Below are 4,529 nucleotides of genomic sequence, written 5' to 3' on the forward strand. Positions count from 1 at the left end.
TAGGACTTTTTACTTAATCAAAATGACATTCAACCCTTGCCCATGTTTATATCGCAGAACAGTGGCTGACATGTTGCAACTGGATAATAGTAATAATAATCAGACTCTGTAAGCTCTGTAATTATTATGTCTTCCTCCTTACCTGTATGTCATATGTAAATAGGCTACAGCAATGAAAACAATAACCAAAAAATCTTTGCAATGTTTTTATTTTAAATGTTTACTGAAATCTAGCAAAAACCTTCAGTCCTTTTTTGTCACAAATTTCTGAGCAGAACTTCTCATGGTCTTTTTTTCAAACACAAAGTGAATGGCTCCACTGGACAATTTTCATCAGTTTCTCCATCCCAGTTCTTGAGGTCATGGAGAGCTTCCTCTGTCTGTTGAACATCATAATCCAGAACAGCAGGAAGTGTGAGCTGTCCCAAAAAATTCTCATTCTGGCACCATTGGGCTGCTGTCTTGCTGTCCCTCATGATTGTGCTGTCCTGCACAAAATAATATAGATTTGTGTGATTATTATCTTTATACCGTTCCCTTTAAATAGTAGATATTGGCCATTTAACCTAGATTTAAATATTTTAAGTTTTACCTCATATAAGCTAAATAATTGCAAGATTATTGTGTGCCTTTGTCATTTAGCCACGGTTTCAAAACCACATACATTGAAATACTTATTGAACATAATCATTTATTTTTAATATCAAGTGACTGTTGAATTTTTTACCTTTTCTGGTGTTTTGTCTTTCACTTTATCTCTAGAAAAAAATAAGAAATAAGGAATGAGTCGGTAATGAATTCTTTCATACCCTTGGTCTACTATATCTACACATAAATGTTCTTTACCCTGAATCTTTCCGGACCGTTTTCTGAAGAACAACCTCTGCTTGGTACCGGCAAAGACTCATGCTCTTTTGCAGCCACTGGATCACAACCTAGAAATATAAATTTTCAGAACAGTTATTGTAAAATTACTAATTTCATTTTATTATCTGATCAAGTTACTTTAAAATTAGAAATAATTTTATTTATAATACATGTATTATAAATCCAAGTATGTATAATACTGGTATTTATACAAGTATTACAAATATCAGATTTCTCAATGAATCTGAACTGATTCAGATTCATTTTTATTCTGACTCAGTTGTTCATAATCGAAGTACTGATTCGAGTAGTTGTTGGTGCTGCGTCCCCACTGGCGATGGGGGGACAGGTTGTTCAGTTAGTTTGGGTGGTTTGACTCAGTGGATTGTGAACAGGAAGTACATTTTTGAAAATGTAAGAAATGTTGCAATATTGGTCCAAAATCGAATGGAATCTACTGAACTATAAAATGTGAAAACACCCCAAAACTAGTATAAAAGACAATGAGTACTGTATTATGCTGTGTTTAAATCAACAATAGTAGAAATTGTGATTTACATTCAAGACCAACTTCATAAATTTTTGATAAGTAGATAAGTAATACATTTATTTTAAACACATGACTCTAATGATGTGTTCACATCCTTTTTTAGCTCACCTCTGGCAGAATCACTTCTGTGATCATGTGTTGGTCAGCAGTTTCATTGCCAGGAACGCAAAAGATGTCTTCAAGTCGCATGATGAGGATGTCTGTCTGTAACAAGAAGGGATGCTGTTAGATCAGTCTGTTAGTTTTATGTTTATTGTAAGAACACACTCCAGATTTGGTATTTTACAATTTTGTATACAGCCTACACGTAACAATTGACTTTCAGTGATAGATATCAAAGTAAGTCATTACTTTGTATTGTATTTTCATATATAATTTTAGATTTCTTCTTATAACCAAAATATTGTTCAAAGTTAAAAAAAATAAAGTATGAGTATGAAGAGAAAGCTGTGTAATGTCAAACTGTACAGACTTTGAAGTTGCACAGCTTGAGATCCACTTTTCCTTTCAGTATTCTGACATTACTTTACTAATACTGTACAATGGTAAAGGTCATCCATTGATTTTTATATTGATATAAGCTTTTGGATTGTATTGCCTAAACCAGCAAATACATACCATCACATCATTAAATATGGTGTCATGGTCACTGTAGAATTTGCGGAGGAGTAGATCAAATCCTTTGTGTTTCCACATATACATCCTGTTTGACAGAATATCCCCGGTCTGCAATTTCTTTTCCAGATCCTGCAAAATTTCATATGTAAGAACATTTTTTATTTATTTAATTAGTTAAAAGTTAATTATCATTTACATAATGCAAGATAATACCTTGATCTCTGAATCTGTAAGAATGTCTTCAGCTTTAGTAGACTGCAGAATCTTGTCACTGTTTAAGAGAAATCAATATTAGCATAACTTTGCAGGTGATGATACAACCCAGAAGTAAATGTATGTATTTTTCCTCTCAATTCCATTATTCTTCAAACCTAAGCTTAAGTCCTTGATATTCATGTAATCCTTTAATTTTATGAAATCAATTTTAACATAAAGTTAGTAATTTAGCTTTCATTTTAGAAAATTGCATGGTCTGCACTGTTAAATTGCTTAAGCTGGTTTATTATAAAGTGCATCATAATACATTCTGTCCTTCAAGCTATAATTCAAAATTAAGAGAAGTTTGATTCAATTACAACCACTGTTTTCACATGAGATAAGTAATTCTTACATATCAGGGTTTGCACTGCATCCACAAAAGAAGTCCACCTCATTCCAGTCTTCTGGCAAACCAGCACACTGAAAATGCAACCAGTTCTTACAGGTTGTGCATTGTACCCAACGGTACTTCTTAATGTGTCCGTGGAAAAGTCTGAGAAGAAATAAAAACATAGCAAAAGTACATATTAAAGTAAGATTTTTAAAAATAACTTAAATATATCATTTCCTAATAACAACACTTCACATTTTGCAGAGTTGAATGTACTGTAAGACTGAATTCGTGCAACACATACAATGTTTTCCCTGTTGCTCGCTGAAACAAACATGTCCTGATCTTCCAGGCCAAACAATGCATACTTGAATCCGTGTCTCTCTGCTCTGTTTCTTGAAGTTTACTTTCCTTTTTTTCCATTACAATTGCTTCTTTTAAAGTTGGGGGGAAATCCTATTTGGCAAAGACAAATGTTGCTTCACAACTTATTTCTTGAAGTAATGTGCATTACAGTGTAATGGATGACAAAAAAAACTCACCTTTGGATCAACATTTTTCAACATTTCACTGGCATGATGTAGACGAAGGGTCCGGCATTGACTAAGTGTCAGAGGCTCTGCACTGACCTTGTGACGTTGAACTTCATTTTCAACAGCCTAACAACAACAAAAAACATTTCTTTAAACCACAGAAAGAAAATTGTTATGGAAGTATTGCATAAGCAATGCAACTCACTGAACACACAAAAACTCCACAATTGATAGAATCCTGTTGCTTCCACTGTGGAGGAAATGTTACTGTCCAACCTTGAAGACCACCAGAAGATCTGAACACATTTCTGAAAAAAACAGAGCTAGCATTTTAGGTAACCAATATCTTCTCATGAATGTACAAATAAGTTGTGTGCATCAGTCGTCCTGTACCTGAGTAAAGCCATGTCGTCATCACTTATGTTTTTGTAAAGTGAAAGGGAGTCATATATCCGGATCTCTTTGCAGCTGAAGTCAAAGACCTACAGGACAAGCATGTTTTCATTCATAAATTTCAAAATTTTAGATAATTTCTGCAAAATTATCTTAATACTTCCACTTTTTAAAGTTTTTATTTTGCTTTGTTTAAATACTCTTTGTATGTATAAAGTTGTGAAAACTACCTAAAACACTTTGTGATAGCTCACCCAGAGAATGAAATGATTCCCAGTCTCAGGAGAAGAATGACCCACAATCCTCGGAAGGTATATTTTTCCACATTGCTTTAAGGTAACAAAAAACAAAAGTCATTTACATAAAAAACTGTCAATTGAATAAATTAATATATTTAATAATTAATACATTGTTAATATTTCATTAATTGTTTTTTAATAAAGTAGTACTTACTGGTATCTGCTTCACAATCTGATCTCGGACAGTTCCATCTTTGGTCCACTCACGGTGCCATAAAATGAAGTCATATGTACCCAGGGAAGTACACTGCAAAATTATAGCACATATTATCTTTAACAATGCCAACTTATTTTTTCATTTACGAAATGACTTTTCAATTCACCGTATTGTCTTGGGCCGCCAGTTGTGCTACTCGGTAGTTGACAGCCTACAATTAAGAGATATAATAATAGCAATAGCTCTGTAATAGCAATGGAGACACAGGAATAGTTAATTAAACAAAAACATGTAAGCAATACTTACATCATCTGTCAACCACGGCATAACCATTGAAGATTCTTCTAATAAATCTGAGGTGCACACACTGGTAATGTCTTTGATTGACACGGGAAATCGTCTCCTCGCAAGTGCTAGGACTTCATTTTCATCCCGTCGCCCAGACAGCAAAGTCTTCAGTTTCACCTTTCCGCATGTGTTATGAATAAAATAATCATTATTTAAAAAAAAAAAATACAGAATA

At 33.5% G+C, this 4,529-nt stretch overlaps 2 long non-coding RNA genes across 2 annotated transcripts; both read right to left on the reverse strand.

Annotated features, from left to right (window-relative positions):
• Nucleotides 1-294: 294 nt before the first annotated feature.
• Nucleotides 295-929, reverse strand: LOC106943605 (uncharacterized). Its single transcript, XR_001423961.1, has 3 exons — nucleotides 847-929; nucleotides 728-758; nucleotides 295-488 (listed from the first exon to the last, which is right to left on the reverse strand). It is a non-coding gene; the product is annotated as an uncharacterized LOC106943605 (long non-coding RNA).
• Nucleotides 930-1,526: 597 nt separating this feature from the next.
• Nucleotides 1,527-4,486, reverse strand: LOC106943604 (uncharacterized). The gene is made up of 11 exons (XR_001423960.1): nucleotides 4,313-4,486; nucleotides 4,004-4,217; nucleotides 3,805-3,879; nucleotides 3,551-3,639; nucleotides 3,363-3,465; nucleotides 3,167-3,283; nucleotides 2,880-3,080; nucleotides 2,646-2,786; nucleotides 2,249-2,306; nucleotides 2,036-2,164; nucleotides 1,527-1,621 (listed from the first exon to the last, which is right to left on the reverse strand). It is a non-coding gene; the product is annotated as an uncharacterized LOC106943604 (long non-coding RNA).
• Nucleotides 4,487-4,529: the final 43 nt, after the last annotated feature.

Source organism: Poecilia latipinna, unplaced genomic scaffold (genome assembly GCF_001443285.1).
Source record: "Poecilia latipinna isolate Pla-1442-1.1 unplaced genomic scaffold, P_latipinna-1.0 Scaffold5543, whole genome shotgun sequence".
NCBI lineage: Eukaryota > Metazoa > Chordata > Actinopteri > Cyprinodontiformes > Poeciliidae > Poecilia > Poecilia latipinna.